The sequence below is a fragment of the Mytilus edulis genome, chromosome 6, assembly GCF_963676685.1.
Source record: "Mytilus edulis chromosome 6, xbMytEdul2.2, whole genome shotgun sequence".
NCBI lineage: Eukaryota > Metazoa > Mollusca > Bivalvia > Mytilida > Mytilidae > Mytilus > Mytilus edulis.
The window spans coordinates 40,776,629-40,801,731 of record NC_092349.1 but is presented as its reverse complement, the minus strand read 5'-3'; the positions used below and the strand labels follow the sequence as shown (position 1 = coordinate 40,801,731).

The window sequence follows — 25,103 nt, the reverse complement described above, 5'->3', positions numbered from 1 at the left end:
AAAATTACGCTCATATTGGAATAGACTCCTACCTAATTCAAAGAAGACCAATATTGCATTTAAGTTAGTTATTTTGATAACTATTCTATTATATTAAGTAAGTCGTGCAAATTTGCTAAACGAAATTGTTCTGACGCCACGCGATTGGTGCTTAGAAAAACGGTCCTAGTTCTGTGCACGTATGTCCTGCTTCAATGCCTTTATACTTTACTTAATAGCTATCAAAAGTACCAGGATTATAATTTAGTACGCTAGACGCGCGCTTCGTCTACATAAGACTCATCAGTGACGCTCATATCAAAATATTTATAAAGCCAAACAAGTACAAAGTTGAAGAGCATTGAGGATTCAAAATTCCAAAAGTTGTGCCAAATACGGCTAAGGTAATCTATGCCTGGGATAAGAAAATCCTTAGTTTTTGAAAAGTTCAAAGTTTTGTAAACAGGAAATTTATAAAAATGACCACATTTATTTATTGATATTCATGTCAAAACTTAAAAGTGGCGAATATTCTAGATTATTGATGCACAAAATAGTGTAATTGATAGAAAATATACCTAGCATATATTTGGTGGATATTCCATATGAGCAAATTTGAGTTTATTTTGTTTAAATATGATTTTTGATAGGGGCAAGATCTTTTCTGTGAAGATATTTTAGGCACTTTTAAACTTGTGTTTTAAAACTGTTATTTTGAAGATATAAGTGATGTTAACTTTCATTGAATAATTAGCTGGTACCTTTTTTTTCTAAAAATTGACATTGTTGTGAACTGTTATTGTGAAAAAATGAACCCTTTTAACTTTTTTTTTCGATTTTTTATTTTTGAATTCACTATTTTCTTTTTTTCTCATTTAAGATCAATATTAGAATTGCTGTTATCGGTTATTAATATTTTAAAATTACTGTTATCTGTTTTGAGCTAAATAAAACTTCAGATTATTGCCCTGTTAATGGAACCTCTCTTATTCCCCTTTTGAGATAAGAAAACATAAAAATGATTTGAGGGATTACGATCCTTTTGCATAACCAACAAAATACGGTGTAAATATCAAATACCGATATAAAAAAGATTATGTGGAATGCTTGCCAATAAACAAATTTCTATCGGAAACCAAATGAAGTAGGTGTTATCAACTATACGTCACCGTACGACTTTCAACGATGGCCCGATATATCAAAATGTGAAAGGTTTTGCATAAAAATGGAGAGCATAAATATAGAATAAAGGACTTTTTTTACAACGTATTAATCACCACAAACAATCAGGTGAGTCTGAATACTTCTAAGTTGAGTTTAGAAAACAAATTCAGTGTAACCTAAGCATTCTGGATATTTTTTCTGTGATAAATTTGTACGATAGTGTAAATACTTTTCTTTTTTATTTAGCCAACTGAATCTCAGCCTTAATTTGTTTCTGCACGTTAGAAATCATGTGTCAAGAGCAGTTAAAGTTAGATCCTTTGTGCCAATGAAGTGTTTATTAAAAGAATGACAATAAATAGTGTGGCTTTGGGTTTTTTTTAGGGGGGAGGGGAAGGGAGAGGGAGGTCACGATGAAAGTTGCTAAGGATGGAATTTTTTTGATATTCTAAAAATTGTTGATAAAAAATAATTCGATGCAGATGATCTAGAACGATATTATTACAGCAGATAATAATTTTAACCTTGAAAACATTTTTCAAGGGGAGAAGGCGGAACCCCGTAAGATGTTAAACTTGTACTCTATAAAAGTAAATTGTATCTATTAGCTATTAAGCATCATTTGCTATACCTTTCCGCCTTGTGTCAAAATGAAATCACTGTAAGAGTGAATAATCGAAAGTTCAATAAAACACTCAAAGAAAAGATTTGAATATTTCATACAAGGGAAGACTAGAAATTTTGTCAGAGAATGAAGGCTAGATTATAACCTAGATAACACACACAAAAAGGTTAAGTTATGCATTTTTTTTATTCATAAATACAGTCTGTTTTCAAAGATTTCGGATAAAGAATTGAAGCTGTCAAATTCATTATCACCGATTTATCTCATATAAGATTTATAACAATGTATAACATTTATCGAAATTATAAAAAAGTCTAAAATAAACTATTTACATGGCAGGACCTTCGTTTCGTGTGTATTTTATTCTAGACGCCATATAACCGAGGGTAACATAATACCATATAAACATAAGCATTAATATAGATAGATATATTGACCGCGTGCAAATTAATTTTTCTATGTCTGTTTGATTTCAATTACAAGGTTAAACAAATAATTAAATTTTCGATTATCAGTCAATTAAATGATTTACCTGTGTTTCACTTTCACTGTTGACATATCTTTCATTTAATAATAATTACATTAGATGTATGTTTCATTATAATATTTTATTCTGATTGGCTAACTGCACATCACGTGTTATTCCGTAAGCAGTTGCAATGCTCAATAAGCTTTTCATTCATGATAACACGTGCTCCAACAATAAAGTGCACAGGTGAATTAAATAATAAAATATATAAAATTCGTGTTTTCATGATCATAGCTAAAAAATGTAATTATAAGTATTGAATGCTTCTTTTTGTAACTTTATAGGGTTGTAAAAGCGTTGACCGTGCGTACATTTTTAGAATGAAGCGCTTCCGCGCTTCATACAAAATGTACTTCGGTCAACGCTTTTACACCCCAATAAATTTACAAAAAGAAGCATTCAATTCTTAAGTGTAACATGCACTTATCATACATAATCCATCTCTAGCTAAGGGATTAAATGGAAGTTCACACGTATACGAATTCAATGAGGTCGAATTATTAACTTGCAAGAAAATAATTCATCATCGATGTTGCTTAGCTTAGTTTGACAAAATTGAACCATGCTGGCTGCTAAAAGCGAATTATTATTTCACTTTCATTAATCATGTTTTTTTATGATTGAACAAAAAAAGATCATTATTAAAAAACAATTTATGTATCTTGTAGCTAGTGAACCTTCAAGGTAGATTAAGTGTCCTACTCTCCTTTTTCATTTGAAAATGAGTGAACGAAAATAAAATTAAAACAGTAAGAAATACACCTTTAGTTAAATATCTGTTATAGCACGAAGCTTCTTGTGTTTCAAACACACCTTCTCTGTAGTAATGAGTCAATTACTCATTACAAAGGTATTAACTTCACCCATTTATTTCATTTTTTTAACTGCGAGTTCTCAATATTATAATATTAACCTTGATATGTTATGTAAAAAAATCAAATCTAAAGCCAGATATTTCATACATTTTTATGCTCCACCTACGATAGTAGAGGGACACTAGTTTTCTGGTCTGTGCGTCCGTTCGTTCGTTCGTCAGTTCGTTTGTCTGTTCGTTTGTCCGTCTGTCCCGCTTCAGGTTAAAGTTTTTGGTCAAGGTAGTTTTTGATGAAGCTGAAGTCCAATCAATGTGAAACTTAGTACACATGTTCCTCATGGTATATATAATCTTTCTAAGTTTAAAGCCAAATTAGACTTTTGACCCCAATTTCACAGTCCCCTGAACATAAAAAATAAAAGTGCGAGTTTTCAGGTTAACGATTTTGGTCAAGGTAGTTTTTGATGAAGTTGAAATATAATCAACTTGAAACTTAGTACAAATGTTCCCTATGTGATATTTCTAATTTTAATGCCAAATTAGATTTTTTACCCAATTTCACGGTCCATTGAACATGGAAAAGATAGTGCGAATGGGGCATCCGTGTACTTTGGACACATTCTTGTTTATGTTATACGTACGTTTTCAGGAGTCAGAGATGCAAATTCATGCTTTCAAAGATCAATATATTATCTTTCCGTGTATTTTTTTTCTGTTGAATTTATGATTATGCATTTTAAAGATCCAGAAGTATTTGCACTTACCAAAATCGGCTGTTTTGTTAAACGTATCTTTTATTTAAAATTTTACAGTTGTTTCGTAGCATCATACTACAAGTTGAGTATGAACAAGGGCGATAGTTGCAATAGGATACCAACAGTTTACATGGCTAGTCAGTTGGACGCTAATAAGTTGACCAAAGTCTATGAAAATTTTATTTTAAACCTTTATCTATTCTAACATAGTTATTGAGATTTTGTTGAGGATTTTATCACTTACTGCAACTAGAAAACATTTAGAATTTAATTCAAAACAGTTTAAAGAATTTCGCCAAAAAATACTATAAATTTCTTCTTATCCTATGTTAAAATCCATGTAATCTCCCTACCTATAGAAATGTAACATTTTTCTTAGTTTCTTCCACATGACTTTATAATGTATGATGTATAGATATATTTATGACAATAACTGTTGTGAGCACAAGATTCACTGCACAGTTTTAAAATTCTGCTAAACCAAAAATTTAAATTTGAACTCAAATTTTGCGGAATGTAGAAGTGGAAGTAAGAGCTCAAACAAACATGTTAAGCCCTGTCACGAGTGCTTGACACCAGTGATTGTCCTTGGTGGCTATTTGACATATTTGTTTTTGTTGAAATTTGTATTTTAAATCAGGCTGAATGTCTTCATTTTGATAGTTAGTATTTGTTACGGTTTTTGAAGGTCATACTTTGACTTGCAGTTGTTCACATCTAGTTACATTCCAGTTTTTATTAGTCATGTATGGAAAACAAGTCTAGGTCAATTTTTTATCCAGTCGAAATGTATTTGAGACAATGTATATAGTAAGGAAGAAACGAGAGGCACTAGTAGTAAGATCACCAAACCTCGATTATTTAACTGAAATAAACAAATCAAACGTTTATTGTCGTTATAAGTGTTGCTTTACTTTTAGCACCTTTTCAAACTGTTTCAGCTTACATATTATGTCGAGATTCACCAATTTAAGAGCCTAAATAAAATGATTCTATCTAGATATATTTTCATCTGATATTGGACGGAATATTTGAATTTATTTGAAAACCCTTATTAAACAGCCAAATGGATACACAGAAGAGAAAAATAAGGATCACAAATCCGATTTAATGCAATTCTCTGTCCAATTTTATTGATTCTGTAACGTTTGTTTCAAATAGAACCTCATTACCAAAAATAACCAGGTCCTTATCAGTACCCCTCCGCACATAATTAGGACAAGTATAAAATGAAAAAATGCACAGGTTTTTTTCACAAATAATTTTGTTGTGTGGATTTTGGTACAAAAAGCAGACTCCAGGTGTTTTTTCTGTTTTATTTTTTCATTCCTAAATTTTTTTTAAATGGGCACTTTTTTATTACGCTTCCTGAAACAGTTTAGAGGGTCACATTTTTAATTGTTTGCTTATAACCCATAAGAAACATAAACATCTCAACTGTTTCCTTCCATTCTTTATTCGAGCTCGTCCATATTTACATATTTTCAATGATCACCAGCACCAGTCAGGACCAAATCACCAGAACAGAACGTTTTCTGGCATGACAACCTTACCCATTGTGAATCTATTAAAAGCTTTCAAGTGGGCTACGAGGCAACAGTATACACAATTTTGTATACTTTTACACAGTGTATTTTGAATAACAGAGTATAAAAAATGACATTAGTAACAAACATAAACTTTAAGCTACTTCTTTACAAGCAGAAACAAATACAATGAAAGTATTCACTAAAACACCTTACAAATATAGATTTATTTCGGTTTTAAGCCAATGTTCCACAACCAAACTGTCTGTTCTACTTACCAGAGCACTTTGTACAATGAACAACCTGATAATAAATTGTTCAAATAAGGTCTTTGAAAATATTAGATATCGTTGGAAGTACTTGATAAATTGCTTTCTTGTATTTATGATTTTGAATCTGTTTAAAGCTTTGATTTTTCTACCCTACCCTTTTATACCACTTTGCCTCATATCATTATTAAGAAAAAAAAATCACACACCTGATTAAATGGACATTAAAAAAGTGAGAGTGCGAATATACATGTTCAAACACTTCTAGGTCATTTTTTAGTAACAACAAACAAAAGAACTATGTCAATTGGCATGATTTGATACTATAATTACCTTTGAATTTTTACTAGATAACATTTTTGTTCGTTATGGAAAAAGGTATAATTACAAAAATACTGAACTCAGAGGAAAATTCAAAACGGCAATCAAATGGCAAAATCAAACGACAAAACACATCAAACGAATAGACAACTGTCATATTCCTGACTTGGAACAGGCATTTTCAAATGTAGAAAATGGTGGATGGAACCTGGTTTAATAGCGATAAACCTCTCACTTGTATGACAGTCGCATCAAATTCTGATATTTTTACAACCATGCGTGAACAAAAGAGACATAATCGGTAAAATAATCAAAATATAATTACAGCAGTCATTACTGTGTTACAATCTCAAAACAAACAAACATTTACAAAAAAGCACAAAAAGCAAAAAATACTCATTGTTTCGCGTGTTTGGCGTCAGAAAATATAAACGTCACATAGGAAGAAATTTTGTCGTTCAATGTAACTATATTCAAAACAGTTATAATTTCACATGGGGAATGGTGATGTGCAGGGTTAAAAAAACAAAAGTTATGATAGAATGAATTTACGAATCCATATATGGTTAATACCACTACGCGAGTAAAATAATTTTGACGTTTGACGTTCAAAGTATTATCAAATCTATAATAAAACAATAACATAATGACATATAATAGAACAATAACACACTGACGGGATCTTTAATAGTACAGAGTCACGTTATAAGAACCAAAGAAACACAAAAAGTCGCAAATACAAAACACACCAGCAAAAATGAAAGATAATACAAACACATTGACGGGATGCATAAGTACCGAGCCACGTCAAATGGATATCACATTAAACAGATCAAACAGTAAAAGTAATATTAATAAATGAACAAAGATGAATAAAAGAACAATATAACACGTAGTTAAGGTGATAAACATCGTCAGTACGCAGAATCTATACATCAAGACCATCATGTATTATTTGTGAAGTTGATACGAAATATTTATCAACCAGGTCTTGGTACCTTCCGATGAACTTTACATACCCCTGGTTCATCAAATTTCTGCTCAGACACTAGTGACGTTTGACAAAGATTGTGTAGGAGCTGCAAGCTCTTGAATATCGAATAAGTTGGGAAATGTAAAACCCATATGCAGGTGAAGTTGGTATATTGCTACTTAGGTGGGGAAAATTTATAATTTCAAAATAAAAAGCGTCTCGTTTGTCACAGATTCTGGTACTGAGATTACTGTGGATGTCAAATTTGAGATGCAAGTCTAAAAATGAGGCGGAGGAAGCCGTGTCTGTTGTCTAGCGGATTTATTAATGAAACCCAATCAGAAAAGTTCGGATTGTTAATGGAAAGAACATCATCAATATATCTGAAACTGAAATTAAATAATCTGACTTCTTTGATGTTCTTGATTTTGACAAGTGTCTGAAGGAACTCCGATTCATATAGAAATAAGAAGAGATCGGCAAGGAGAGACGTACAGTTCGTTCCTATAGGAATGGAGATTCCGTTTATCAACAGGTTATCGGAATGACTATGGTTTTATGACTGTGCATAACTTATTGCTGACCTGTATTGTTATTAGTTACATGTTGTGATTTAAATCAGCAAAGACCCACCGAAACAACATCTGATACAAAAAAAAAATAATAATTTCGATATCTGGATGATATTTTGGCTCTCAATAATGACGACTTCTTTATGTACACTAGATTTGTCCTGTTGATATAACTATAAATAAAACTAATACTTTACAACAAATAGTGATGTCAAAGATACTAGGGTTATAATTTAATACGCCTGACGCGCGTTTCGTCTTCATTAGACTCATCAGTGACGTTCAGATCACAATAGTTATAATGCCACAAAGTTGAAGAGCAATTAAGACCCAAAATTCCAAAAAGTGATGCCCAATACGACTAAGGTAATCTATTCTTGGGATAAGAAAATCCTTATGGTTCGACAAATCGTAATTTTGTAAAACAGGAAATTTATAAAAATGACTATATAATTGATAGTCATGTCTAAACCGAAGTGATGACTATTGGTGATACAATCGAGGACGAAACGTCCAATAGCAGTGCCATCGATTTTATGTGGTGTAAATAGTTATCAAAGGTACAGGCTCATCTCGTTGGTGGCCTTTGGCTGTTTTCTGCCCTTTGGTCAAGTTTTGTCTCTTCCCCATTTCCATATCTCAATTTTACTAACTGTTGAGATTTTTTAAATTAGCTATGAATATATTTGAAAATTGGTTACACAATAACGTCTGATCACGATAATGGAAAATATTTCCTTTTTAATGCAGTAACTGTATTCAATACAGTATATACATTTGGCATTATAAAATCGTAGAGAAAATAATACAGAAACAGTTATGAGAATAGCAGTAACAACGTTTAACTTTACTGTAACAACATATATACTAGTATCCTATTCATTATTTTTAGGTTACCTCGTTCAATTCCATGATGACCAGTTTATCCAGATTGTACCAAAAAAATACTTAAAATCAAGGTAATACTTTCATATTTTATTTAGCATGGTTATAAAAGTGAAGCTGATGCTAACATATTACTATCAGTATCATCAGAATTATTTAAATTCCCTGCATTGTAAGGGTTCCAGTAACCAAGGAAGTTTCAGTTTGTGATTTCACATAACCTTGTTCTGCAAAATTTGTCCATGTGCTTGAAGAGATGGTAGGGATAATATCGTATGTGAGTAAAAATTAAAATCACAAAAATACTGAATTTCGAGGAAAATTGAAAATTGAAAGCCCCTAATCAAACTCATCAAACGAAAGGACAACAATAATCATATTCCTGACTTGGTATAGAATTTTCTTATTTAGAAAATTGGTGGATAAAATCTGGTTTTTAGCTAGCTAAATATCTCACTTGTATGCCAGTCACATACAATCATTATATCGACAACGATGTGTGAACAAAACACATTATGTAAAAAAGACAAAAATAGGGGAACAGCAGTCATTGTGTTTTATCTTAATCACGATAAAAAGTTAACAAACATTAACCATGGCACAATTGGTCTCTTAAAATATGTTCAGTGTTTTGTATCGTCTTAAAACTTACATATTTCCTAGCCTTTTCGAGTACGACATCCGGTTATTTTCACTGTTACATTTCCGTTAATCAATCATCAAAACGATTCTAGAGCAATATACAATTATGGCCCGTAGAAAAATGCGAATATCCCAAATTGTCATCACGATAAGGCTATTTTACTGTGAAACAACATTTAAGGGATGACAATTTTGAATCTACATCGCTTTTAAGGGGCCATAATTGTTTTATTACCGAACTAACAGTAGAAGGGCCTTTTGAAGCATTGAAAAATGTTTAGACCTACCTTACTATCTCATACACAATTTCAAGTTCAAGTTAACGTTCAAATATATATTTGTGTCTTAGAAATTTTTGTTTGTACAACAAAGTTAGAATCTTTTTGCAATATATTACTGGCCCTGAAAAGGACCGTTTATAAGAGATATATCATTGTCAGTAGGTGCATATAATTGTCGGCAGATGCATGTCTAAAGCCATCTTCGCTAGCCCAGGGTTACGATCCACTCTTGTTCTCTTCAGAAGAGAACGGTAGTGGATCGTAACCCTTGGCTAGCGAAGAGAAGAGAACGGGAGTGGATCGTAACCCTTCGCTAGCGCAGATGGTCTAAAGCTTTATTTCCTCTTCTCTCGACGGCTTCCTGTACCGTAAACGTTTACATTATGTTTATTCAAGCCTGTGACGTCATGTTAATGGGAGGTAACTCGAGTACAAGACAAGAAACTCGAAAGGTTATTCGACGGTGAATAATAGGGTAATTAATCCCTGGTGTACATTTTTAGGGTTATTCGTCCTTCCTTGCAATGAAATGAAAATTAACTGAATTATCCCATGTCACGTGATAACGTTTTACCGAATAGAATTGTTTGTAATATATGTAAGATATAACAAGAAGAGTTAAACTGTCTTAAATATTCTTCCAAGCTATTTTATATTTGCTAGATAAAATATACGAGTCTCGGGTCCAATACAGCTAACCTCGAATCTAAAACAGTATTAAAACAGATAACAGACAATTAATAACACTATGAAACAAAGTCAGTACTCAGAATCTATACTTCGTGACATCGTTTATTATAGTATTGAAGTTGTCAATATTTGGTAACTTCCGATGAACTTTTTTTTTTAAAGGATGAGACGTTCTTTGGCATGCCTCTGGTTCATCACCTTTCTGTTCATACACTTGTGACGTTTTACAAAGTCTGAGTAGTTGCTGCTTGCTCTTGAATAAGTTGTGAAATGTATATCCCATAAACAGGCTTCACTTATTTATCGATTTCGCTTTCAATTCAAATGTAAATTACTCACAACAAACAGTTTAAACATGAAATTATGAAGACTATTGCAGATACTAGAGGTATTTCCCTTTTCAGACAGGGTTACGGTATAGCATTCAAATAAAAAATAAAAAAGAAATAAATATTTTTTCTCATATCCTACTAAAATTGGACATCTTACAAACTTCAAGCTATAATTTCGGATATTGCAAGTCACAGACTTTTCAAGCCAGTTCGCATTGGAAAAGATGAAAAAGAGAAAAGATATTTTCTAAATCTTTCCTTTGCCAACAAAGGTCTCGATGGCGTCAACCTTGGCAATATCCTTCATCATAAATTAGTTCAATCGAAAATACCTCCTTATTTTAAAGACCAGTCTGTACCAATAATTTCTTATACCTATACCAAACCTATTGCAACTAAAATTTTCAATTACAAACGCGTTTTGCAGGATCTCGATATTGACGACTTCAAGTCTAAACCTCCTGATTGCACTTGTGCTAGTTCCCAATTCACATATAATCCCGCTGGCCACGTTATTACCGGTGACCTTAACATTGTTAATAACACTTCTCTACGAAACGTGTTATCGAAAGGTCCGAAATATCGTGAGCCTAAATCCATCAATTGGAAATACAACTTTAAAATTTTGATGGATTCAGTCGAGGATTATGCCAGGCAATGGGCTAAGCGCGAGAAGGAAGACGTAGACACTCTATCCGAATGGATAAAGGCAGTGAGGTCCTTAATACAAATCAGAATTAAGAAACTGAATGGGTCCATCAATGCCCATGCTACGTCAATTTTTAAAGACCCAAATGTTGCTAAACACCTATCCGACCTCCATGATAAATATGTTGTTGTCCCCGCAGACAAAGCCCCAAATAACATCGTTTTTGTCTGTAAAAGTCATTACATTAATTGCTTGATAAACGAATTAGGTATAGACAATTCACTTGGAAACTCAACATATACCCTCACGACACTTACCAAAGAGGAAATCCTGGATAATCATAGGTCTGTTCTTTGTTCCTTTGGTATTTCAACCAAAGATGAAGAACTGGATCTTCCATCACTGTATTGGATACCTAAACTACATAAGTGTCCTTACAAACAGCGGTATATTGCTGGGTCTTCCAAGTGCTCCACAAAACCTCTTTCTAAATTATTAACATCCATTTTATCAGCAATCAAAGACGGGCTTCAAAGTTATTGTGAAACTGCCTATTCTAGAGGTGGCGTGAATCAGATGTGGATACTTAAAAATTCCAAAGATCTTTTAGAGTACATACAATCTAACTCTCTTTCATCTTGTAACAGTATTAAAACATTTGACTTCTCTACTCTTTACACAAGTATTCCACATTCCAAACTTAAAGACAAATTAAAAGAGTTGGTATTACTTTGCTTCATAAAAAAGAATGGCCAACGTAGATACAAGTATCTTGTCTTAGGGAGGGATAAATCCTACTTTGTAAAGAATCACTCTGATTCAAACAAAAAATTCTCTGAAACCGATATTATCAAGATGCTTGATTTCTTGATTGACAACATATTTGTTACGTTCGGAGGACGTGTTTTTCAACAGACTGTCGGCATACCAATGGGAACAAACTGTGCCCCTCTACTTGCTGACTTGTTTCTTTATTATTATGAGGCTGACTTCATGCAGGAACTTCTTAGGAAGAAAGATAAGAAGTTAGCAATATCCTTTAACTCTACTTTCCGCTATATAGATGACGTTCTTTCACTAAACAATTCAAAATTTGGTGACTATGTGGAACGCATCTATCCCATCGAATTGGAGATAAAGGATACTACAGATACAGTTAAGTCAGCTTCATATCTTGACTTACATCTAGAAATTGACAATGAGGGTCGGTTGAAGACAAAACTTTACGACAAAAGAGATGATTTCAGCTTTCCAATTGTGAACTTTCCATTTCTAAGTAGCAACATTCCAGCAGCACCTGCATACGGGGTATATATCTCTCAATTGATACGATATTCCCGTGCTTGCATTTCCTATCATGATTTTCTTGATAGAGGGTTACTGCTCACAAGGAAGCTATTAAATCAAGAGTTCCAAATGGTGAAGTTGAAATCATCCCTTCGTAAATTTTACGGACGCCATCACGAGTTGGTTGACCGTTATGGAATAACCATTTCACAAATGATATCGGATATGTTCCTCACGTCGTAACTACAATCCCCTTCCCTTTCATGAATTTGACCTACCGAATTAGACTATTTACCGGATTTGCAATCACATAAGCAACACGACGGGTGCCGCATGTGGAGCAGGATCTGCTTACCCTTCCGGAGCACCTGAGATCACCCCTAGTTTTTGGTGGGGTTCGTGTTGTTTATTCTTTAGTTTTCTATGTTGTGTCATGTGTACTATTGTTTTTCTGTTTGTCTTTTTCATTTTTAGCCATGGCGTTGTCAGTTTGTTTTAGATTTATGAGTTTGACTGTCCCTTTGGTATCTTTCGTCCCTCTTTTATTACCACTGGGTCGATGTCTCTGCTGGTGGACATTTTGTCCCCGAGGACATCATCCGCCCAGTAGCAAAACTACAATTGCATGAACTTACGAAGAACTAACAGGAAACTGGCTCGGACGTCGCCCAGTATAAAAAGGTCCGAAACAGACGTCACCATGGACACGGTGTCGTCTGATACGGCAGGTGTCCCCTCATCACCAGACATGACAAATATCCCAAACACGACTCATTCAGATCATCGTCCTAGTGAAAACAGCAACATTACACATATACAGCCATGTTCAGTTCTCCTTAAAGACATTTTGGTTTTTGATGACACAGTACAACACTGTCGCATTTCAAAATGTGAGACCAAAGGCTGCAAAACCTGTGCTATTTTAATTACAGATGCTGAATTCACTAGCAATTTGACCAAGAAGTCATATTTTACCAGAAGTTACGATGATCTGAATTGTAAATCGATAAATGTCGTCTACGGATTAGAGTGCAACCTTTGCGGATTGGTATACGTCGGTGAAACGAAAGGAAGGCTAAACAAACGGATGTGCGGTCATAGATCAGACATTAACCTCAATGCTAACGACATTCTATACCAGCATTTCAATCAGCCCGATCATTCCATCGTTTCTATGACAGTTCGCATTATCGAAAAGATATACCATAGCTCTAACAATCCTAATCTTTCAACGACTCTCCGTAGACAAAAAGAAGACTACTGGATTAGACAATTGGGAACTGCAACACCGTATGGCTGCAATGACAAAATTGATGGTATAGGTATTCTATCTAGTCCTTCGTGTAACTCGGTGAATGTGATGAATATTTTCAACTCGACTCCTCGACGTAGTCGCAGTCATGGTCATCGTCATTATACATCACCCTCTCTGCATGATGTCTCTATTAATGACTTGCTGCCATTCATACAAAAACCGTTAGGTATTCATCACATTCGCACGAAACTTTATTCATTACCCCTTTCAAAACTTCATTCTCTGTTCAATTTATGTTTGGAATCCACTGTTACAAACCCTCATTCAAACCAATACAAACTTCAAGCTATAATTTCGGATATTGCAAGTCACAGACTTTTCAAGCCAGTTCGCATTGGAAAAGATGAAAAAGAGAAAAGATATTTTCTAAATCTTTCCTTTGCCAACAAAGGTCTCGATGGCGTCAACCTTGGCAATATCCTTCATCATAAATTAGTTCAATCGAAAATACCTCCTTATTTTAAAGACCAGTCTGTACCAATAATTTCTTATACCTATACCAAACCTATTGCAACTAAAATTTTCAATTACAAACGCGTTTTGCAGGATCTCGATATTGACGACTTCAAGTCTAAACCTCCTGATTGCACTTGTGCTAGTTCCCAATTCACATATAATCCCGCTGGCCACGTTATTACCGGTGACCTTAACATTGTTAATAACACTTCTCTACGAAACGTGTTATCGAAAGGTCCGAAATATCGTGAGCCTAAATCCATCAATTGGAAATACAACTTTAAAATTTTGATGGATTCAGTCGAGGATTATGCCAGGCAATGGGCTAAGCGCGAGAAGGAAGACGTAGACACTCTATCCGAATGGATAAAGGCAGTGAGGTCCTTAATACAAATCAGAATTAAGAAACTGAATGGGTCCATCAATGCCCATGCTACGTCAATTTTTAAAGACCCAAATGTTGCTAAACACCTATCCGACCTCCATGATAAATATGTTGTTGTCCCCGCAGACAAAGCCCCAAATAACATCGTTTTTGTCTGTAAAAGTCATTACATTAATTGCTTGATAAACGAATTAGGTATAGACAATTCACTTGGAAACTCAACATATACCCTCACGACACTTACCAAAGAGGAAATCCTGGATAATCATAGGTCTGTTCTTTGTTCCTTTGGTATTTCAACCAAAGATGAAGAACTGGATCTTCCATCACTGTATTGGATACCTAAACTACATAAGTGTCCTTACAAACAGCGGTATATTGCTGGGTCTTCCAAGTGCTCCACAAAACCTCTTTCTAAATTATTAACATCCATTTTATCAGCAATCAAAGACGGGCTTCAAAGTTATTGTGAAACTGCCTATTCTAGAGGTGGCGTGAATCAGATGTGGATACTTAAAAATTCCAAAGATCTTTTAGAGTACATACAATCTAACTCTCTTTCATCTTGTAACAGTATTAAAACATTTGACTTCTCTACTCTTTACACAAGTATTCCACATTCCAAACTTAAAGACAAATTAAAAGAGTTGGTATTACTTTGCTTCATAAAAAAGAATGGCCAACGTAGATACAAGTATCTTGTCTTAGGGAGGGATAAATCCTACTTTGTAAAGAATCACTCTGATTCAAACAAAAAATTCTCTGAAACCGATATTATCAAGATGCTTGATTTCTTGATTGACAACATATTTGTTACGTTCGGAGGACGTGTTTTTCAACAGACTGTCGGCATACCAATGGGAACAAACTGTGCCCCTCTACTTGCTGACTTGTTTCTTTATTATTATGAGGCTGACTTCATGCAGGAACTTCTTAGGAAGAAAGATAAGAAGTTAGCAATATCCTTTAACTCTACTTTCCGCTATATAGATGACGTTCTTTCACTAAACAATTCAAAATTTGGTGACTATGTGGAACGCATCTATCCCATCGAATTGGAGATAAAGGATACTACAGATACAGTTAAGTCAGCTTCATATCTTGACTTACATCTAGAAATTGACAATGAGGGTCGGTTGAAGACAAAACTTTACGACAAAAGAGATGATTTCAGCTTTCCAATTGTGAACTTTCCATTTCTAAGTAGCAACATTCCAGCAGCACCTGCATACGGGGTATATATCTCTCAATTGATACGATATTCCCGTGCTTGCATTTCCTATCATGATTTTCTTGATAGAGGGTTACTGCTCACAAGGAAGCTATTAAATCAAGAGTTCCAAATGGTGAAGTTGAAATCATCCCTTCGTAAATTTTACGGACGCCATCACGAGTTGGTTGACCGTTATGGAATAACCATTTCACAAATGATATCGGATATGTTCCTCACGTCGTAACTACAATCCCCTTCCCTTTCATGAATTTGACCTACCGAATTAGACTATTTACCGGATTTGCAATCACATAAGCAACACGACGGGTGCCGCATGTGGAGCAGGATCTGCTTACCCTTCCGGAGCACCTGAGATCACCCCTAGTTTTTGGTGGGGTTCGTGTTGTTTATTCTTTAGTTTTCTATGTTGTGTCATGTGTACTATTGTTTTTCTGTTTGTCTTTTTCATTTTTAGCCATGGCGTTGTCAGTTTGTTTTAGATTTATGAGTTTGACTGTCCCTTTGGTATCTTTCGTCCCTCTTTTAAGGGAGGGGCGAAAAGAAAACTGTGGACTTCTCCTATTGCAAAAACATGTAAACTAAATCGTGAAACTGACTCTTGTAAATCTATGTATGACTCTTCGAATCACACATCAATGTACATACGTAGGTTAAAAATTCTCAGCAATACACTAAAAAATTGAAAGCGAACAGAAGTATATTTCTTTTTGTCTTTGTATTTGAACCAAGAAGAAGAGAGGAAGAAGACAGTATAACTCGTAGTGCTAGTAGAACTATATATAACACTCTAACCAAAAGACAAAGGTGTTCATCAGATGTATCATCTATTCATTCATCAGACTGGGTGGAGCAACAACCGCGTAGATTTTCAGTCCAAAAACAAGTTCCTGAAAAGGTTTATGTAAAACTTTGATATATTATGATAGTTTTTAATCGCATTTAGAGCATATAATTTACCTCATACTTAAAGGTGCACTAGCTACGAGGTATAGAAAAAATCTAAGTATAATTTTTTTTTTCAGCCATTAATGAAAGTGAAATAGTGAAATAATAATTCGCTTTTAGCAGTCAAAATGGTTCAATTTTGTCAAATTAAGCTAAGAAACGTTGATAATGAATTATTCACTTGCAAGTGAATAATTCGACCTCATTAAATCCGTATTCACATGAACTTCAATTTAACCCCTTAGCTAAAGATGGATAACGCATGCATTGTCCGTGTACTGGTTATTAAAAGGACAAAAAATGTCAATATTGAAAGTGAAACAAAGGTAAATCATTTGATTGGCTGATTCGATCCACAACAAATCATTCTTATACAGGTAAAAACGATGAGAAATATATATTTCAAATCTATAATATCAAATTAAACAGACCTATAAAAATCCAATTGCACGATTTGCTTAATCTATTTATATCTATATTTATGTAAATATCGCTTATATGGTCATTTGGGTGTTCAACTCGCTAGTTAATTAGATAGGGTATAGACTAAAATACACACGAAACAAAGTTACATATTATCGAACTGATGTTTGGTAAATTGTTTATTTTAGACTTTTACAATGTTATAAATAAAATATGAGAATTTGAATCAAATCGGTGACCATAAATTTGACAGCTAGTGCCCCTTTAAGACTTTTTGGTAGTTAAAATTTTTGAAACTAGTTTACTCTTGTGACATTTTTAATCGCAAATATTTAAGCTACGTGTTGTATCATGGTAAAACAAAATATGATACGGTTATAGTGCACGTCAATCAAAACAAAGACCAATATAAATGTGAACAAGTACAGGTCTGCCTTGACATGTTATTTTATTTTCAGTTAAATAACAAAACAGTTTATATATATATATATAAAAGGAAATGACGAACAGTACGAGGAATATATAATGACTTCGAAAATGTATTTTAATGATACATTATACATTTTACTAGACACCTGTGTCAATATTTAATTCATAGTGTGCATGTTCCATGTACATTATGGCCAATGGGAAATCATCGATTTCCATGTATATTAAGAAAGCAAAGAGAATCAACTGAAATTGAGGTAGGCAAGTCAAGTTACGTTACACCTACTATTAACTAGTTATACCATTATTTGTTGTAAGTTTCATTTTTTTCAATATATCTTATCCTCTTGGCAACATCTGCTACGGGATAAAAATTAAATTTCAAGCTTCGATATTGTATCAGATGTTTAATTATTTGGTGTAATGTGTCTTAATAAAAACAGAAACACCTCGGTGGTATCACAGCCACGTGCTCACCTCGGGTCGAGGAGGTCATGGATTCGATGAAAAGCCCAGTAGCAAATGACTTGAAATTTGATCCGCTAAGCCCATGTTATATGGAAGTATTAACAACACTGGTCGACTCGGTGTAAACATAATTGGTTTGAGAATGGTGGAATAGGTATTCCTACGGACTGTTAACTTCTGAACTAGCATGTTATATAATCCAGCTCAGCATGTCGAGATAGTACAAAACAAGGTCGGCCGTGACCATAATTCTACGTTGTTCAGTCTCTGATTGAAAATTTCCCCATTGGCTATGATACCAGATCTTCTTTTTTATACCCATAGTCATATCACAATAACATATTCTACCCGAAATGTATGAAATATTTGTGACTGAACGTTTAACACTAAACCAAACAACCACCAATATCTTGATTACACCTTTAATAGTTATAGAAAAGGCTATTGTATTGATTTCTCCTTATAAACTAATCGAGAAAATCCAGAGCAATATAACATCTTAGTTTTCGAGTACTCCGGTTTGCACTTTTCATGTTGACTATTTTCGCAGTATAGTCTGGAATTTTCGATCATGCATGATTCAATGATGTAAACTATGAAATGTCAGGTGTCTTAACTTTTATTGCGAATACGAGAAAAAAAATTCTATGTAATCATTGTATCCGTAGATATCGAACAGTTACATTCCTTTTATTGTATAAATTTTTGTATTGTCATAATCATTAATATCGCAGTCCCACTAGGCCACAATCGCACTACGATCTGTGAAACACAATGCTGTTCAAGACCATAGTACGATACTAGCACGCCTATGCCGTTTTTCCTTCAGTTTCCGCACTCCATCATAATATTGATGACTATGTGCCGTGCATGCGTGGGTAAAATTAACAATTATAATTTTACATCAAAAATTAAATAAAGAAATAATAACTTGTTTTTGATTTTCACTGAACATATAAGATAAAACTATTTACAAGATGTTACAATTACATGATGTAGTATTGGTTGAGAACAGATGTTGGAATCTGTTCTTTGAAGGCTTCAACTGTGGTGTATCGGACATCAGTAATTGGTAAAAGGTTCCATTGAATGATTGTCCTTTGATAGAATGAAAATTTATATGAGTCTTTTTTGCCTGCATGTGCCTGAATGAGTGAATGTGGGTGTATTGTCTTGTTCGACTGTCTGATGGTATTAACAAGTTCGTGGGGTATATTGCTACTTGGTGGTGAATAATTTTAAATAAAAATATTAGTCTTGTTCTTGTTTTTCTAAGTTAAAGTGTTGGCCAGTTAAGATGGTTAAGCATGTTTGTCACAGAGTTGGTGTTATGGTATCGATTACATGTATACCTGCACGTCTTTTCTATTTGTGATTTTTGAGATTTTGTATGTTTGTCCCAGATGCAGCTACCATACTCTAGCTTTGGTCTCACAAGTGAGATATAGGCCTTTTCTGTAACAAACTGTGAGCTGAATTTAATGTTTCTTTTGATAAAATTCAGTTGTTTAGTTGCATTTGCTGTGATGTTATTTGTGTGTTTGTTAAATTTTAAATCAGTTTGTATTGTTAAGCCAAGATATTTAGTAGATGTTTCGTGTTGCAAAGTGTAACAATGTAAGATGTAATTTTATGAGAGAGGGGTTTTCTTTGTTGTTACTTGGAGGACTGAACACTTGTCCGGATGAGTCAGTCCTCTTCACACTTTGCTTCTGTTGTTAGGTCTTCTTGTAATTTTTCTGAGACATGTTTATTCTTATGGTTTTGTAAATGATGCTGTCATCTGCGAAAAGTCTAAGAGTGCCATGTTTTATATAATCATTCATGATCGTTTATGTACACCAAGAACAGCTTAGGATAAGACCTTGTACCGTTCACAGAGGTACTCCTTATGTGACATGTATTTGTTTAGATTTGGTGCCTTCCAGTAATACTGTGTGTGTGCGAAGTGTGAGAAAGTCTTTAATCCAGTTTAATGTTTTGTCGTCGACACCATAGTATTTAAGTTTATGAAGTATTCTTTTGTGAGGGACTATGTCAAATGCTTTGGCAAAGTCCATCATAATTACGTCTGTTTGAATGTTATCATTACTATATTTTACCAGTTCTTGTATGAATGATACTAACTGGGTTTCGCAAGATCTTGAGGAGCGAAACCGATGTTGCAGATCGTACAGAATGTTGTTATTTTCTAGATGTGCCATGATGTTGCTTGCTAATATGTGGTCCATGATCTTGCATAGGATGCATGTTATGTAATAGGCCTGTAGTTGATAAGGTTATGTTTATCTCCCTTTTTGAATACTGGGGAAACGTTGGCATGCTTCCAGTCATTAGGTATTTTTTCCGGTGTTCAGGGATTTTTCAAAGATTTATATTATTATGGATGCAATACCAGTACTTAATTCTTTCAGCACACTCCCATATATGCCATCCTCCCTGTGGCCTTGTGTGGGTTAATGTTTTCTAAAAGTTTTAGTATGCTTTTCTCTGAAATTTGTATGGTGTTCATTTTTGGATGGTTAGAAATTCCCATGTCAGGTATTGTTTCAGTGGATGATTCTGTTGATAATGCCTTCTGAAATTGGTTGTTTAGCAAATTGGCCTTTTCTTTGGTGTTATCAGTAAGTATGCTATTTTTTCTTAGTGCTGCAATGCCTGAACTGTCATTTTTCATGTTTTTGATGTAACTGTATAAGTTTTTATGTTGTCTTTTAATTATGTTATTATCTGGTTCGTTTACTGGGAGATCTAATATCATGTTCTCGATGTAATTCCAGTAAGATCTTCTCATATCTGTTTGAATTGATTTATTGAGACTCTTATACTTTTTCTTCAGTTGTTCATTTCTTCTGCTCTTTTTATGAAGTCGTTTAGCTTTGTTATTACGCCATGGTAGTTTTTTCTTGTTGGTAACTATTTTGTGTGGGATATTTGCTTCTACTGATTGTGTTAAAGCTTCTGTGAATGTATTCCATAGAGTATTTGAGGTTGATTCTTTAAATTGCTCTTTAATTTGCATAAGAGTGTTCCTAAATCTATTCTTATTTTACTCCAGTCAGCTTTGATGTATTGTAGTACTTTATTTGTTTGTTTTTGTTTCTTTTTAAAGATACATTAAATTTAGAATAGACAATGTCGTGGTCCGCATTCCCAATAGGGGGCATGGTTCCGGTCTTGTTAACTCTGCTTGGTGTATTCGTGAGTAGGAGGTCAAGTATTCGGTCACCTCTAGTAGGCCTATTTACAATTTACTCTAAAGAGTGGTCATTTATGATGTCTAAGAGTTGTGTGTGTGCAATTTAATTTCTGGTTTGCCTAGAATAATGCATGGTACTTCCCAGTCAATGTGGCCGAGATTGAAGTCGCCACCTAGCATCACAGTGTTTTTGTATTATTGTTGATGCGATTGAGTGAGATGTTTAGATTTTCAAGTGATATGCCATTGTATGAAGATGGTCTATAGTAACAGCCTAGTATAAGTTTTCTTGCATTTGTCATGTTTATTTCTGCCCATATGCTTTCAGAGTCTGTTTGTAATTCTCTAATTTCATCTGATAGTAATTGTGTTGATATGGCGATGAGGACACCACCGTAGCTTTGGTTATTATTTGATGGAGGGCGGTCTTTTCTATACACTGTGTAGTCGTTAGCTGGAAAGAATTTAGATGATAAAATATCGGCACTGAGCCATTTTTAAGTGCCCAATTTTATATCTGGTTGTACAGATGAAATAATTTTATCTAGTTCAGTCATTTTTTTTAAAGACTGAAAGTTTATTGTTAATATTTTCAATGGTGTTTCTTTCTTTTGAGCTTTCTTGACATAAGTTTGTTTTTATAGGTGACGATGTTGCTTTAGGTAAACCAGGATTCAAACTGAATGTTCTGATAATGGTGAGAATGAGTTTGATGTTTAAGATCAAAAATGGATAAGGAGAAGTTTGGCATACCACATTGTATGCACGCCCAAGATATATTTGATGAACCCATACATTGATATATATTAGATGACATGCCTTGACAGTTTGCATGATACCAAGCATCGCATGAATCGCAATATAGTGATTTTTGTTGCCATGTGACAGCTTCTCTACATGTTCCACAGGGCCATCTAGGTGTTCTGGGGCCTCAGTTTATTTCAGTGTCTCCTGATAGTGCAAGTAGTAGTAAACATAGATATGTGTTTGATTGTTTGGTGTACCTTTGATGTGATTTATCTGTAATAGCTCTCTGGTTTGTAAAATACACTGATGATATGCTATGCATATTACCAAGATAATTTAGTAAGTCAGCTTTTGTGTTCATTTGTACAGGTTGGTTGTACAATTTATGAAATAGTATTGATAGTATGACTATGTGGAGTGTTAATACATAAGCCATGACTACTACTTTTGAATGTCAGATATAGATATAGTTATAATTTGCAAAAAGATAAAGGGTGCACGTGTCTAGAAGTCAAGAACAAGGACAATTTACACAGTACCTGTTAGCTCAAAGATGTGTTAAGTCTTCGTTCCATGGGCTCCTCAGGGCTACAGGTTAGGTCGACAGATAGCCATATTAGTAAGAACTGTTGTAAAGTTCGGGATTTTTTAAGTGCATAGAAACCGGAAGTTTTTATTAACCGGATGTTTACATGTTTCTAAGCTTGTTGTGTAAAAAAAATGTGATTATTATGTTTTGTTTCAATGTGATTTTATGTTATCATGTAATGGATTTATAATAAATTTGGGAGGTTTTATATATAAAAATTCAAAAGGTCGAAAAACGCTCTTTTAACGACCTGAATACATACATACTACGACCATCATGCTCATTGTAATTTTCACATAAAATTTTAAAAGCTCTTCAGGTTTTGTTTGTCTGTATGTTATTAGGACCTCTTGTCCTTTTTCTCCAAAGGCCAAACCATGCTTGACACGTCTGTGTCATCCCTGTTATCGTTCACTTAAACATCGTCATTTGAGCTTGATGGACCAGCAATAGGTTGTGATTCAGGTTTGGTTGGTCGGTCCGACATCTCTGTTGGATCAGGATTCGTTATTATCAGAGCTCACTCTGCCTCTACATCTACCCCTACCTCCTCGCCCATGTGTTATGATATATTGTGGTGACATGACTGTGTTGTTTCGTTTGGAGAAATCTACGTATATGAGAAGTAGAAGGAATGATACAGTATAGATATGAAATACGATGTTGACGTTATTGCTGAGAATGTAGTAAGATTACGGTATGAACGCAGTATAATTGTGGTAAGAATGTGCTATAATCGCAGTAGAAGCGTGTTGCAATCGGAAAACTCGTGGTATGGTCTTAGTGAGAACGTGATGAGCGTAGTAAGATCATGATAATCGTAGAAAAAGTGTAGTGTGAACGTGGAATAATCGTGGCGCGATCGCTGTAGAAGCGCAATGACGACGTAGTATCATCATGAAAGCAACAAAAATTATGATTTTCATGTCGCTCATACCGCAATCTCACCACAATCTGAATTTTTTTAAGATCGTGGTGAGCGTGGTGCGATCGTGTTCTAGTGGGACTGGGGCTTTAGTCCGGCATCAATACCAAGAAACGGTTTTTGCATTGCTCCGTGATGCAGGTTTCCAAACTATTTTGGTTATTCCTGGGCGGCGAATGTCTGTTTATGACGGGTATTCATATTATGATATTTCACATTTGGAATGGTTTTTTTAAGTATATAGGTATTTACTGCTATTATTGCCAATAGTAAATATTTATTTCTCACCAAGTTGTGTGTAATTTACTTAATATATATATTCCGGACCATATGAGTATTTGGACCATACAATCATATGGTCCGACCATACGCGTATGAGTATTATACTCGTATGGTTATTAACGGGCCGGACCATATGAGTATTTTGACCATATAGTTTTTTTTCAAATATGCACTACAAACGTTTCAATAATACAATAAACTTTATCTAAGAAAACATGATGGTTACATGACAATGTATTAATTTAAAGGCTACATTAAAATTAAATATTGAAGCCAAAGTTAATTTTTATCGCTTATTACATTCTTGCATGTAGGCTTATGGTGACATTTACTTCCACACAGCAACATAACTTTTTTCGCATTTGCACGTCATGGTTGTGCACGATCCTTTTCAGTTACACCTTTGTTTGCAAGTGAAAAGATATCCTTCTTTGCAGCTGCGTGCAGTGATGTCGAGGTTTTGTCGTTATTCCGATGTGTCTAAGGTGTTAATGAAGCTCTAGATTTCAAATATCGTATATAATATGACTACAGTACACCATATTCATAAAGCAACTTATATAAAATATGTTCCTTGTCAATGACTTTTTGTGTAACAGTTCATTTAGAAATTTTTTGGAAGTTATCTTTTCAAGTCGACATATTGCTATTCATTCGTAAAACAAATCTGTAATGGACATCGGTATAAAATGTGTTTATTACAGTCTTGACTAGGTAGTAAAATTAACTATGTGGAATTTTTATTTAGTTAATCTCTTTATTATAAGATGAATATAATACAATAACCTATATAAAAACGTATTTTTTAAACTAGCTGCCAAATTCATGTACACCGATTTGACTCAAATTCTCATATTTTGTTTATAACAATGTAAAACATTTTTCCAAACTATCAAAAGTATAAAATAAACAATTTACAGGACATGGTTTCAATAAGATGTAGCTTCGTTTCGTTTAAATTTTAGCCAAGACGCGATCTAATTAACTATCGAGTTGACCTTCTATGCCCATACAAGCGATGTAAACATAAACATGGATATAAATTGATTAAGCAACTTGTGTAATTTGATTTTTATAGGTCTATTAAATTTTGTATTATAGATTAAAAATTTATGTTTATCGTCGTTTTTACCTTTAAAAGAATAATTGTGTGTGGATCGAATCAGTTAAACAAATTATTTACCTTTGTTTCACTTTCAATGTTGACATTCTTTTCCTTTAAATACCCGTACACGGACAATGCATGCGTTATTCTATCTCTTTCTGTGGGGTTAAATTGGAGTTTACATGAATACATAATAATGAGGTCGAATTATCCACTTGCAAGTGAATAACTAATTTTTCAATGTTTATTAGCTTAATTTGACAAAATTGAACCAATTTAGCTAATAAAAGCAAATTATTATTTCACTA

General features: G+C 33.9%; 1 protein-coding gene across 1 annotated transcript in view; it reads left to right on the top strand.

Moving 5' to 3' along the window:
- Window positions 1-8,422: 8,422 nt before the first annotated feature.
- Window positions 8,423-25,103, top strand: part of LOC139527638 (uncharacterized) — a 39,688-nt gene continuing 23,007 nt past the window's right edge. Inside the window, exons 1-2 of the mRNA XM_071323176.1 lie at window positions 8,423-8,486; window positions 16,416-16,578. The gene's annotated coding sequence lies outside the window, so the exon portion shown is untranslated. The remainder of the gene's footprint in view (window positions 8,487-16,415; window positions 16,579-25,103) is intronic.